Here is a 14778-nt window from a genome sequence, read left to right on the forward strand (position 1 = left end):
TTTACCCCCACCAGCTTGGGTTCCGGTACCCTGATGCTGACTCCTCACCCGGTGCTCTAATTTGGGTTCTTGGGTCCCTTCAGTCTTCCCCCTCTGGGTCTTTCTCTGCTCCACTCTCTCTCTCTCCAGGGCTGCTGTTTCCTTCTCTCTCCTCTCCAACTGACTTGTTCTCAGCGTCTGACCCTGATCTAAGTTGGTGCCCTCCTTATATATCCCTCTATGTGTGAGCTCAGGTGACCAGCACCCAATGAGCTCCTATCACTACCCAGACTGCTCCCCCTATCTGCCCCTACACTACATGGGATGTACCACCCCCCTCCCACTCCAGCCAGGAACAGGCTCGGTTGTACCTGCACATTTCTAAGTGGGAGTACCGTCGGCCTGCTCCTCTGGAATGGGATGTATGTAGTGCATGCAGTCTATCTGAGCTCAGTTCCACACTCCATCCTTACCCGGGAGTGGAATATCACACCTCTGGGTTGAGGTGCAATACCCCTGTAGCAGCCGAATCCTCAGGGTGCTACATTTACCCTCTGTGGAAAACAACCGGATCTTTCCTGGAAGACTTCAGGTCTCAGGATAGCCCAGGAGCTGACACGTAACAGGACCAGGAGGCACGGAGGCTCCGCCATACCAGGAGCTTGCTCTTCAGCAAAAGGCCCTAACACCAGGTCAGCCGGCGCAACACAAGGACTAAGTTAGGCCTAGTTTCAGACAGGCCATAAACTACACAAGCGGCAAGGATACAGGAGGCCCTATACCTGCTCACTGGGGAGATACTGTTATGTTCTGCTACCAAAGCTAAGGAAAGAGAGGAGATCAGTCCCTACTATAGGACTCAGCTGAATCCCTACGATGTAACAGGGAACCTGATCCTGCGATCAGACCTGCTAAAGTCCTAATCTAGTCTGTACGGAGACCTATAGATGTGGGGAGGGAATCCCTACAAGTACTAAGGACTGGGAGGAATATGGGACACCTCCTAACAGAAATAGTAGCAGACAGACGAACAAACAAAATAGATAGAACATAGAGGTCCGTAGACCAAGCAAACTAACAGAGTTAGATACAGAGCACAGGCTAGCTAGAAAATAGATATACAATGAAGTCCAGCAAAGCCAGAAGGGCGGAGCAGGATTAAATAGGCCAACAAGGTCATGTGACCAGCAAAGGAAAAAAAAACTAACAGCAAGGTTCTAACAGTACCCCCCCTTCTAAGAGGATCCTCCGGATCCCCTAGGACCAGGCTTATCAGGAAATCTCCTGTGAAACGCTCTGATAAGTCTGGACGCGGAAACATCATCTGACCTCACCCAAGAGTTATCCTCGGGTCCGAAACCTTTCCAGGCCACAAGATACTGCAAACTACCTCTATACCGTCTAGAGTCAAGGATGCGAGAAATTTCATATTCCCCGTCCTCCACCACCGGAGGAACAGAGGCAGAGGCGTCACCATCCGACACAACAGCTTTTTTTAACAGAGAGACATGAAAGACCGGATTAATTCTCCAGGAGGTAGGAACCTCCAACCTAACAGCAGATTGGTTGACAACCTGAAGCACCTTAAAGGGCCCTACAAACTTGGGACCCAATTTCTTAGAAGGAATCCTCAACCGCAGATTCCTAGAGGACAACCAAACCATGTCACCAACAGCGAACAAAACCTCCTGTCGTTTCCTATCAAAGTAGTCTTTAGATTTTCTGTTGGCCTCCTGAAGATTACCACGCACATCCGTCCAAACTCTTTCCAAATCACCGGAAAAATTCTCCTCCTCAGGCACGGCAGATCCCAACTTGGAGAACGACCCAAACGACGGATGTCTCCCAGAACAACAAAAAAAAGGCGAACAACCAGCAGAAGAAGATGTATGATTGTTCAGAGCAAATTCGGCAAGTGGCGGAAACTCAGACCACCCCTCTTGATTGTCTGCCACAAAACAACGCAAGAACTGCTCAACATCCTGGTTTTTCCTTTCTGTCTGGCCATTAGATTCAGGATGATATCCGGACGAAAACGACAAATGAATTCCCAACCTGTCACAAAAGGCACGCCAAAAACGAGCCACGAACTGAGGACCCCTATCAGAAACAATGTCAGTAGGAACGCCATGAAGTCTGACAATTTCCTTGACAAAGGCCTTAGCGAGACACATCTTGCTAAAACGGTCCACGACCACCCAGATGACAGTAAAACCCTCAGAGGGGGGAAGGTCAGTTATAAAGTCCATAGCCAAATGTGTCCAAGGAGCACTGGGGACCTCCAAAGGACAAAGCAACCCCGCAGCAGGAGTATGTGAGGACTTAGATCTAGCACATATAGTACATTGGCGCACCCACTTAATGACTTCCTTCTGCCATCCAGGCCACCAAAAACTGCGACCCACCAGTCTCTTGGTCTCAGAGATTCCGGGATGACCTGCCAACCGAGATTCGTGACACTCAACAAACAAATCTCTCCTAAAGGTCCCAGGCACAAACAACCTCCCATGAGGAGTGTTAGATGGGGCATTCTCCTGAGCTTTAAGAATCTCATCTTCCAAAACGGAGTCTAAAGCAGCTATCACAACACCTTCTTGTAAAATGTTTTCCTCTTTCTCAGCACCGACTATGGGAGAAAAACTGCGAGACAAGGCATCCGCCTTAACATTCTTAGTACCAGGGATGTAAGTAACGGAGAAATTAAACCGCGAGAAAAACAGTGCCCACCTAGCCTGACGGGCATTCAGGCGCTTGGCAGCATCAAGATATATCAGATTTTTATGATCCGTAAGAACCTGAACGGGAAATTCCGCACCTTCCAAGAAGTGGCGCCAGTGTTCAAATGCGAGTTTAATAGCCAATAATTCCCGATTACCAATATCGTAATTCAGTTCAGTCTCCGAAAATTTTTTTGAAAAAAAGGCACAGGGATGTAATCCATCCCCGTTATCCTGAGACAATACTGCGCCAACCCCCACAGAGGAAGCATCAACCTCAACCAAAAACGGCCTAGTAACATCAGGCTGCATAAGGATGGGAGCAGAGGTGAACCTCTCCTTGAGATACACAAAAGCTTCAATGGCCTCAGAAGACCACTGAACCGCATCAGCACCTTTCCTGGTGAGATCAGTCAGAGGTTTGACAATACTAGAAAAATTTTTTATGAATTTTCTGTAGTAATTGGCGAAACCCAAAAACCTCTGTATCGATTTCAAACCAATAGGCCTAGGCCATTCCTGCACAGCCTGAACCTTAACCGGATCCATCTCAAAACCTTTGCTGGAGATAATGTAGCCCAAAAAACTAATTCTCTGTACAGCGAACTCACATTTCTCCAGCTTAGCAAAAAGCGAATTGTCCATTAATAACTGTAATACCTCACGCACGCTCCGCCAATGAGACTCCAGATCTGGCGAATAAATCAAAACGTCATCCAAATACACAACCACATTTTTACCGATCAAAGGTCTAAGGATGTCATTAATCAGATTCTGAAAAAATGCAGGAGCATTAGTAAGACCAAAAGGCATAACCAGATTCTCAAAATGACCCACAGGAGTGTTAAAAGCAGTCTTCCATTCATCACCCTCCTTCATGCGCAACAGATTGTATGCCCCCTTAAGGTCAATTTTAGAAAACCACTTGGCCCCCAATAACTGGTTAAACAGATCAGGAATCAATGGCAGTGGGTAAGGATTGCGTACTGTAATTTTGTTAATCTCACGAAAATCCAGACAAGGACGTAAACCGCCGTCCTTTTTTTTTACAAAAAAAAATCCAACCGCCACAGGAGACTTAGAGGGCCTAATGTGACCGGCGGCCAAACTTGTCTGTATGTATTCCTCCAAAGCCTTCCTCTCAGGAATGGTAAGGTTAAATAAACGACTTTTAGGAAGAGTCGCTCCAGGGACAAATTCAATAGAACAATCATAGTCTCTATGGGGAGGCAAAACCTGCGATTCCTTCTCAGAAAAAACTCTCCAAAAATCCTGAATAGGAACAGGCAATTCTCCCCTATCCAAAGCAGCAATACGCCCGTTACAACACTTGTCATAACATTTATGGCTCCAGGATTTAATTTCACTGGTAGACCAATCCAGTACAGGATTGTGAAATTTTAACCAGGGCAAACCCAATATTACTGGAGAAGGCAAGTTATTCAACACTACCAAATCCAATTTCTCATGGTGAACACCATTAATAGTGAGAGGAAATTCACTGACCTTGAGAGTAATATTCTTCAAAGGGGAGCCATCCACAGAAACCACAGCAATGGGGGATGATAAAGGTTCAGGTTTTAAATTGAGTTTTTCCACGAATCCCCCATCAATTACATTCAGTGTAGACCCGCAATCAACAAACACCCGAAATTCCATTAATTTTTCCTGAGCAATCGTGGAAGCAGCTAAAAATATACCCTTGGAATTTAAACAGGCAATACGGGCGTGACTGACCATTTTTTTTTCTTTCTTCATACGAAGCTCACAGCCTTTAATCAAATGACCAGATTTTCCGCAATAGAAACACAAGCCTTCCGAAAAACGACGGTCTTTTTCTTGAGAGCGAGGTGCCACCGATCCAATCTCCATCGGTTCACCACTGTTAGTACACACATTATCATAACCAGAAACTGACATAGCAGAGGATTTGCTCTCATTAACCCTAGCACGCAGTCTTCTATCCACCCGTATAGCTAATTGCATAGCCTGTTGCAAATCCTCAGGTGTAGGATAAGCAATTAGCAGGTCTTTAACCCTTTCACTGAGCCCAGCAAGAAATAGACTTTTCAGAGCAGAATCGTTCCACCCTGTTTGAGTGGACCAACGACGAAAATGAGTACAATATTTTTCGACATTACCTGATCCTTGTTTTAAACGTCTCAACTCAGTCTCAGCTGATGCCACACGGTCAGGATCATCATATAATAGTCCTAAAGCAGAAAAAAAACTATCCACTGATCTGAAGCATGTATCACTAGGTTGCAAAGAAAAGGCCCACTCCTGAGGCTCTTTGCGCAAAAGTGACATTATGAACCCTACGCGCTGGGATTCATCCCCAGAGGACTTGGGTCTCAAACGAAAATACAATAAGCAAGCACTTTTAAATGAAAAAAATTCTCGATGTTCACCAAAAAATAAATCCGGCAAACATACCTTAGGCTCCAAGAAATATGCTCCAGGACAGTTACTCACGTGCTGACGGAGCTCGGCCACTTCCAGAGAGAGTCCCTGCAGGTGTTTAGCCAAATCCTGAACCGACACCATGATGGAACAAAAAAAAAAAAATCTTTCCTTAGAGAATTTGCAGGCTGGACTTACTGTTATGTTCTGCTACCAAAGCTAAGGAAAGAGAGGAGATCAGTCCCTACTATAGGACTCAGCTGAATCCCTACGATGTAACAGGGAACCTGATCCTGCGATCAGACCTGCTAAAGTCCTAATCTAGTCTGTACGGAGACCTATAGATGTGGGGAGGGAATCCCTACAAGTACTAAGGACTGGGAGGAATATGGGACACCTCCTAACAGAAATAGTAGCAGACAGACGAACAAACAAAATAGATAGAACATAGAGGTCCGTAGACCAAGCAAACTAACAGAGTTAGATACAGAGCACAGGCTAGCTAGAAAGTAGATATACAATGAAGTCCAGCAAAGCCAGAAGGGCCGAGCAGGATTAAATAGGCCAACAAGGTCATGTGACCAGCAAAGGAAAAAAAACCTAACAGCAAGGTTCTAACAGAGACCTGCAGTGCACCCCTCACCCTACAGTGCTCCGGGCGGTACCGCAACTCCACCAGTAAAAAGGTACTGAAGCCAAACGTGAGTGTGCCTCCCATTTTTCCTTGGACCCGGCTGGGTCACCGCCATATAGTGCACCTTACCGAACATCGCTGCCCTGAGGCCTAGCTCCACCTGTGGGGAGCTACCCCATCATAGCTGCCGTAACACCGGCCTCAGTGGACTGCCGCAGCGCTGGTGGTCCTCACCAGACACCACAGGTGGCGTCACAAACTTTCATTTTCCATTTAACCCCTTTTTTTAAGAGAGACCCCAGGGTACGGGCCCGGGAGCCGACCACCGCGACATCCCCCAAGGCCAGGCATTAAGGCCCGGGCGCCGAGTAGTCCCCATCCCCTGGGTGCCACATCTCTCTAACTGGCATCACGAACAGGATTGCGTGACCGCGGCAACAGAAGGAGTTGTGCCCGTTTCCACCGGGTACTGTGCGCCTTAAGAAACTGTAAAAAAAAATCTCACAGTGGTGAAGCTTTTCCCGCCATTTTCTGGAGTTTCCCGCCATTGGCCGCCATCTTTCCGGTCACCATGCGAGAAGAAGGGCGTAACCGCGGGAAAACTAGAGGGCGTAACCGCTAAAAGCGCGCAAAGTCGAGGACACGCCCCACGCACTGACGCAGCGTCAGGTCCTGGCAGGAAGCCCAAGCGAACGCTCTGACGTGGAACGTAAGCAACGCAAGGTCCTATCAGAAGACCTCCGCCTGCGGAGCTGCGGCCTACAGAAGGAAGGTAGTCCACGGTTCACTAGGGGGGCGCCAAGATGTTGCAGCAACAGCCCGACGTCGCTGACCAGGCTGACAGCCCAGATGATGCACCCGCAGCCGCCGCCGCGCAAGACGGAGCAGCCGCCCCATTACCAGGGCCTATAGCCCCTATTGTACCATTGACTTTACCGTACATGCCTGGAGCAAAGTGGCTCCCCCAGTACAACGGCAAGCCGGACACCCTGTCCGGATTCAAGTGCAAAATATGCAGCATCCTGGACATGTATTCTATGACCGGCAAACAAAGAGCTGCAGTAGTTGTGGGACAATTGACTGGTGCTGCGGAGAGAGAAGTAGAGACTTGGTCGGCCGCAGACCAGGAATCAGTGTTCATAATTTTCAAAAAGTTACAGACTGCCTTTGAGGACCGCACTGAGGCAGACCTCCGGATGAGGTTCTACCAATGCTCTCAGAAGCCGGAGGACAGCGTTCGGGACTATGCCTGCCGTTTACAGGTGGCCCTGCGAGCTCTAAAACAGGTTAGTCCAATTAGCATAACCAATGAGAGTAAAATGCTAAAAGAACAATTTGTCCGGGGGCTGAGGTCCCAAGCGGAGAGCAGGACTGTGCGTTGGTGGTCCTTGGACCATCCAGATGCTACCTTCGACACCCTTAAGGACATGGCTATCAAGGGACTGCAACCCCTGGAGACAGCAGATACGTCTATCCAGCGTTACCAGGGTGGGGCCACTCCAACGCCAGCAGCATCCACCTTTTCCCCGCTGGCTGCTGAAGCCAAAGTGCAGGCAGCGCCCCCTACTGAGCTGGACTGTCTGCGCTCAGAAGTGCGCCAGATGACCAAAAACCTGGCCACTGTGATGAGTGCCCTGCAACTACGGACTGAGCCAGAGACGGAAGGAAAGATCCTGCTAGCCGACTGCCCTGAGGATGTCCCCTGGATGAACCGGAGGAGAAGGAGGACGTCGCCACCCCGGAGGAGGACATCGCCACTCCGGAGGAGGACAACGCCACCCCCAGGAAGGACCAACAACCAGCGCCATCCTCACCAAGAGTTCGTCTGCCACCGCTGCCAGAAGGCAGGTCACACAGTGCACCAGTGTCCTTTAAACAAGCAAACCCTGGGTCCGAGGGCCAGCACCCAGGAATAGACTCAGCAGGCCCCTCAGACTGGCACCGCAGGTTCGTGGGAGGAAGACCTTTCCTATCCATCATACTTGACGGCATTGCGATACCTGCCCTGCTGGACACCGGATCCCAGGTAACAATCATACCTGATATCCTCTATAGCAAATACTGGTCCATGGACAGTCTCCAACCCCCAAACCCAGACTTTTCAGTATATGCCTCTAACGGCCTCCCTCTTGACCTACTCGGGGTTAAGAATGTAGCAGTAAAAGTGGGGAGAGTGGAGTTAAAGGACCAGGGACTCATTGTAGTGAAGACTGTCAATGAGGAAAATGGACTGAATATGGTACTAGGCACTAACATTGTTGGTAACTGTTTGGAGGAGGTTGTGTATTTACTCCAACAGCTCGCTGACGTTGCCAGACCAGGGCAGAGGAGAGCGATCCAGAAGGAGATCCGAGCCCTGACGTACCAGCAGCAAGCGCAGCTGACCGGCGGTGAGATTGGTAACGTGCGGGTAACTGACCCGATACCCATTGTAATTCCCCCAATGAGTGAAATGCTTATCTGGTGTAGAGCAGCAATAGGTCTTAAAGGACAGAGCTACCAGGCGGTAGTAGAACCCCTTAGCTCAGAGCACAGACCTACACTCTTAACAGCCAGGGGGGTAGTAGATGTACGCAATGGGAGGGTGCCCGTCCGTCTTCTTAACTATGGGGAAGACGAGGTTAAATTACCACGTTATGCCACTATTGCCAAACTCTACACTGTAAATAATAACTCTATTCACACGGCGGAGTCCTTAACCTCCCCAGACCAAGTGGAGGATAATGACCCTACAACACAGGAGGGGGATTGGTGTCAACAGCTCCACTTTGGGACAGACACCACTCCTGCCCACCAGAAACAGGGAGTACACCGGGTGGTTCAGGAATACGAGCAGGTATTCAGCAAACACCCGCTTGACTTTGGGAGGATTAAGGGGGTACAACATCACATCCCCACAGGCAACCATCCCCCCATCAAGGAACGGTACAGGCCTATACCTCCAGCACACTACCAGAAAGCCAAGGAGATGTTGCATGACATGAAGAAGGCAGGGGTAGTAAGGGATAGTTGTAGTCCCTGGGCAGCTCCCCTAGTTCTAGTCAGGAAGAAGGATGGAAGCATGAGAATGTGCGTAGATTACCGTCAAGTAAATCGCATTACACATAAAGATGCATACCCTTTACCACGTATTGAGGAATCCCTGGCTGCCTTGAAGTCTGCAAATTACTTTTCCACCCTTGACCTCACTAGTGGGTACTGGCAAGTAGCTGTGGCTGAGGAGGATCGGGAGAAGACGGCCTTCACCACCCCGATGGGACTCTGCGAGTTCAACAGTATGCCGTTTGGACTCTGCAATGCCCCCGGAACGTTCCAGAGATTGATGGAGTGCTGCCTGGGACACCGCAACTTCGAGACTGTGTTATTATACCTGGATGACGTGATTGTGTACTCCAAGACGTATGAGGACCACTTGAAGCACCTGGCGGAGGTATTTGAGTCACTGTCCCAGTATGGGATGAAGTTGAAGCCCTCCAAGTGCCACCTGCTCAAGAAGAAGGTACAGTACCTGGGACACATTGTCAGTCCAGAAGGGGTAGCACCAGACCCGGAGAAGGTCACTGCCATCCAGAAATGGCCGGAGCCGAAGAACCTCAAGGAGGTGCGTCAGTTCCTGGGACTGATAGGATACTACCGGAGGTTTGTAAAAGATTACACCAAGAGAGCAGCACCTCTGCAAGACCTCCTGGTAGGATAGTCCCCCAAGGGCAGAAATCCCCCTTTCCACTGGGGTAAAGAACAGGCTGAATCATTTCAAGAAATGAAGGCGATCCTGACAGGTGATGAGATCCTAGCCTACCCTGACTACAGCCAACCGTTCCTGCTGTATACTGATGCCAGCAATGAAGGATTGGGAGCTGTCCTAAGTCAGAAGCAGAATGGCCAGGAGAAAGTCATCGCGTATGCAAGCAGGAAGCTCCGCCCGACCGAGAGGAACCCAGAGAACTATAGCAGCTTCAAGTTGGAGTTTCTGGCCTTGGTCTGGGCCATTACAGAAAGGTTCAAGCACTACCTAGCCTCCAGCAAGTTCACTGACTACACTGACAATAACCCCTTAACTCATCTTGAAACAGCCAAGCTGGGAGCCATGGAACAACGATGGATGGCTCGGCTGTCAAACTACCAATTCACCATAAAGTACCGGGCGGGCCGCAAGAACGCCAACGCCGATGCCCTGTCCAGGATGCCTCACCAGTCAGACACAGAAGAAGAAGTGGATGACCTGGAAGAGGTTGAACTACCTGCCTTCCACCGGAATGGGATGACCCACGAGCTACGAGCCTCCAGGAGGCAACGCGGTAAGACGTTAAACCCCTTGCCTCACCACAGCTGGAAAGAGACCCAGAACAGCGACCCGGTTGTCAGCCGTATCAAGGAACTGATAACCCAAGAAGGTTCCTCCCTGGAGAAGGATGCGTCTCTCCAAGCAAAGCAGCTGTGGAATGAGAGAAGCCGGCTGTTTATCTACCATGAGAAGTTGTGCCGGAGGTACGTCAATCCCAAAACCCACGAGATGGTGTGGCAGATAGTGGTCCCCAAGACGGACATCCAGATGGTGTTGGAGGCCTACCACGATCAAGCGGGGAACTTTGGCTGGAAAAAGCTAGGGACCCTGTTGAAGTGCCGATTCTACTGGGTGGGGATGCGCAGCTCCATTGAGAGGTGGTGCAGAGACTGTGGACCCTGTGGCCTCAGAAGAAGAGACTACAGCAGCCAGAAGGCACCTCTGCAACCCATCAAGACGACTCGCCCTTTGGAGATCGTGGCCCTGGACCATGTCAAGTTGTCACCTAGTCGGTCAGGATACTCCTATGCCCTGACCATGGTGGATCACTACTCCAGTTTCCTGGTGGTCGCCCCTGTCAAAGACCTGACAGCAGAGACAGCAGCCAAGACGTTTCAAGCGTACTTCTGCAGACCCCATGGATACCCTGAGCAGGTACTGACTGACCAAGGCCCGGCCTTTGAGGCTGAATTGTTCAAAGAGTTCTGCCATCTGTACGGGTGTAAAAAGATCAGGACTACACCGTACCACCCCCAATCTAACGGTCTCTGTGAAAAGATGAACAACATCATCAATCTACTGAAGACCATACCACTAGAAGAGAGAAACCAGTGGCCAGACCTACTACCTGACTTAGTGGATCTGTATAATCATATACCAGTAAGCTCCACCAATTGCACTCCGGCATATCTAATGCGGGCAAGACCTGAGAAGTTGCCCATGGACCTGGAGCTTGGTGTGGTAGAACCTGAAGCTGATGCGACCACTGAGGACTGGGACGCAGCCAGGCAGGAGCAGTACAGAAGAGTACAAGCCTGTGTCGAAGACAGTCTCACTCGGGTGAGGGATAAACAAGAGGCGCAATACAACAGAAGTGCACCAGCAGAACCCTTCACACCAGGAGAAGTAGTATTGAAAAGGAAGCGGAGGAACCACAAGCTTGATGACCAGTGGGAGAGAGAACCCTACACTGTGTTGAATTCAAGGTTTGACAACAGGAAGACGTGTTTGATCAGCAAAGATGGAGGGAGAACCACTGCAACAGTATCTCGGGACCATCTAAAGTTGTGTCCGGATCTGCTAAAACCCCAAGAAGAAGTGCCCCTCATCATCCAGGAGGAACCTGAAGAAGCAGTAATCCATACTGACTTAGGTGACTTCCCGGCAGATTGGCCTCAAATAGGAGGAGCGGTGATCGTCCCAGTACTCCACTTCTTCCAGCAACCAGAAAACTCTCTACAGCAAGTTGGACCTGTAAGTGCTGCTGAAGAGCCAGCTCAAGAAGGATCTCCGGCTGGAGCAGAGCAAGAAGGCCCAGCCAATGGTACACTTGCCAGTCCCATAGAGAGGTTAAGGCAATTTTACAACTTACCCACACGAAGGGCAGACAGGGTAACTGATGATACAGACATTGATACCCCACAGACCACTGCATTACGCAGATCAGTACGCAGCACGAGAGGTAAACCCCCTGCTAGGTACATTGAATAAAATAGTACAATTTCTGGGAATGTAGATAGTTACCCCTGAGGTATGTATTATACTACGTATTGTATTAATGTGTGTAACTTATATTTCTTCCCTTTGAATGGACAATTCAAGTGATATGGACACTTTAACCCTAACCTGTTTATTCCTTATATATGAACTCTGAGGCTGAGGACTTTGTGCAGCCCAAAGATTTTCTTTGTAAATATTTGCGCTCCCTGGAGTGCCCCTTTGAGCAACCTCTCCGGAAGAGACTAGGACTTTCTGGTTGCTAACTGCCTACTGCTTTTGCAATGTATATATATATTTTTATTCATGTTTTGTTATGCAACGTTCAAGTGTTCTAACCTCCCATAAAGGGAAGCTTGTTATTTCTATTGTTTACAAAATGTGCTTCAGCCCGGGAGTGCTGACTTTAACTAGGGGGGAATGTGACGCCCTGCTGTGCATGGAGTCACAGACCAAAGGGGAGTGCATTTCAGATTTTCTCCACAAGAGGCCCTCAGAGCATTCACACACCTCCACCCTACCTCAGAACCACCAGAGGGAGCCCTTTAGTGAATATATAAAGGAGGGTGGAGGCAGGAAGAGAGAGAGTTCAGTCAGTTGTCTAAGGAGTGAGTCCAGTCAGGAGTCTCTGCTGAGACACAGAAGGTTAGTGACTCAGCAGGTTTCTGCGGAGAGGAGTTGTTTGGAGTCTGCTGCAAGCAGCTCAGAGAGAGACAGCTAGGAGCGTTGCCGATGCTCTAAAGAGCAGCAGAAGAAGGTAAAAAGGTACTGAAGCCAAACGTGAGTGTGTCTCCCATTTTTTCCTTGGACCCGGCTGGGTCACCGCCATATAGTGCTCCTTACCGAACACCGCTGCCCTGAGGCCTAGCTCCACCTGTGGGGAGCTACCCCATCATAGCTGCCGTAACACCGGCCTCAGTGAACTGCCGCAGCGCTGGTGGTCCTCACCAGACACCACAGGTGGCGTCACGAACTTTCATTTTCCATTTAACCCCTTTTTTTTTAAGAGAGACCCCAGGGTACGGGCCCGGGAGCCGACCACCGTGACATCCCCCATGGCCAGGCATTAAGACCCGGGCGCTGAGTAGTCCCCATCCCCTGGGTGCCACAATATATATAATCCATGCTTTGGGTGTACCTTACTGTTCATGTAATTTATTAATAAATGACTACATTTCTGGAAAAAAAATGGCGTGGGGTTTCCTGTAATTTTATTACGGATATATACAGATATGGATGTTTTTAGCCTGAGAAGGGGGTAATACCCATGGAGCATTCCAGGCTACTAATATCAACCCCCAGCTGTATACATAACCTTTACTGGCTATTAAAATGGGAGACCCAAAAAAAATGACGTGGGGTCCCCTAATTTTAACAGCTAGCAAAGGCTATGCAGACAGCTGGGGGCTGATATTAATAGCCTAGGAAGGGTCATGAATATTGGCCCCCTCCGAGGCTAGAAACAGGAGCCCTCAGCTTCCCCAGAAATGGCGCATTCATAAGATTTAGCGATCAAAGTATTTGGCATCTAAAAGGTAATATTTTTTTTTAAGTCCAAGTGGGCATTACCTGAAAGATTTCACTTTTTCCTGTTTTTGATGCTGACCAATTATAAGCAGGCAGCAACATATTGAGAAAAGAAGAACATGACCCCCATAATAACTTAGAACAGGCTCAGTGTGAGACATATATTGACAAACAGTTTGCTCTCCTCATTGCAGAGTAATGACATGTGCTGGAGCACAGCAGACCTGAGTGTGATTAGCTGACAGCTTTCAGTTCTCATCTCTGGCACTCATTGTATTTGTGGGTGGGAGCAGTATTGCACAGTTGAGTCTCATTAAAAATATTTGTAGTAGAGCACAAATATTTCTAATAGAGAAATAATTACACGCCCCCAGTGAAATCTATGCGGTAGCGTCCACTTGGACTTTAAGCCCTTCACCACCTACTATTTTCCATTTTTGCGCTTTCGTTTTTTGCTCCCCTTCTTCCCAGAGCAATATTTTTTTTTTATTTTTCTCACTATATAGCCATATGAGGGTTTGTTATTTGCGGGACAAGTTGTACTTTTGAATGACACCAGTGATTTTACCATATAGCATACCAGAAAACAGGAAAAAAAAATTAAAATGCAATTAAATTACAAAAAAGTGCAATTCTACAATTATTATTATTTTTTTTTTATGTACCATGTTCACTAAATGCTTAAAATGATCTGACAATATGATTCCACAGGTCAGTACGAGTATGCAGATACCAAACATGTAAAGGTTCTTTTTTTATTTAAGTGGTGAAAAAAAAATCTGCAATTTGTATGAAAAAAAGTTTTTTTCTGACACCCGTAACGTTTTCATTTTTCGTGATCTGCGGCTGGTAAGGAATTATTTTTGCGGCTTGAGCTGACATTTTTTTTATACCATTTTGGGGTAGATCGGATGTTTTGATTGCCTGTTATTGCATTTTATGTTGCGGCTGACAAAACCCAGTAATTCTGGAGTTTTGATTTCTTTTCTCGTTACGCCATTTACCAATCAGATGAATCAACTTTATATTTTGATAGATCAGACATTTCTAAGTGCAGCGATATAATAAGTGTATTTTTTTAAATTGTTTATTTTGAATGGTGCAAAAAGGAGGTGATTTGAATTTTCGTGATTTTTTATTTTTTTTTTAAATGTAAACTTTTTTCACTGAATTCTCCTTAGGAGACTTGAGGCTGCTATCATCCGATCGGCTGTTCTACACATAGCAGGGCTTCAGCATTGCTATCGATCTCACGATCTCCAGAAATCACGATCTCTTATGAATTCTGGCCGTGGCTGGCGTTCATAGAAGATTCACAATGACAGGCATGGGGGTCTTCTGCAGACCCCCGGCTGTCATGACAACCCATCGGCACCACGCAATTATGTGACAGGGGCGGGACTTGTGACGCACTTCCAACAGACGAGTGTTAAATGCCGCTGTCAGTGATTGATAGCGGCATTTAACTGGTTAACTGTTATGATAACCTGAGGAACAACTCAGATCGATTTTGAAAC

Source organism: Phyllobates terribilis, unplaced genomic scaffold, assembly GCF_046119375.1.
Source record: "Phyllobates terribilis strain yellow unplaced genomic scaffold, ASM4611937v1 Scaffold_1__5_contigs__length_1240528914, whole genome shotgun sequence".
NCBI lineage: Eukaryota > Metazoa > Chordata > Amphibia > Anura > Dendrobatidae > Phyllobates > Phyllobates terribilis.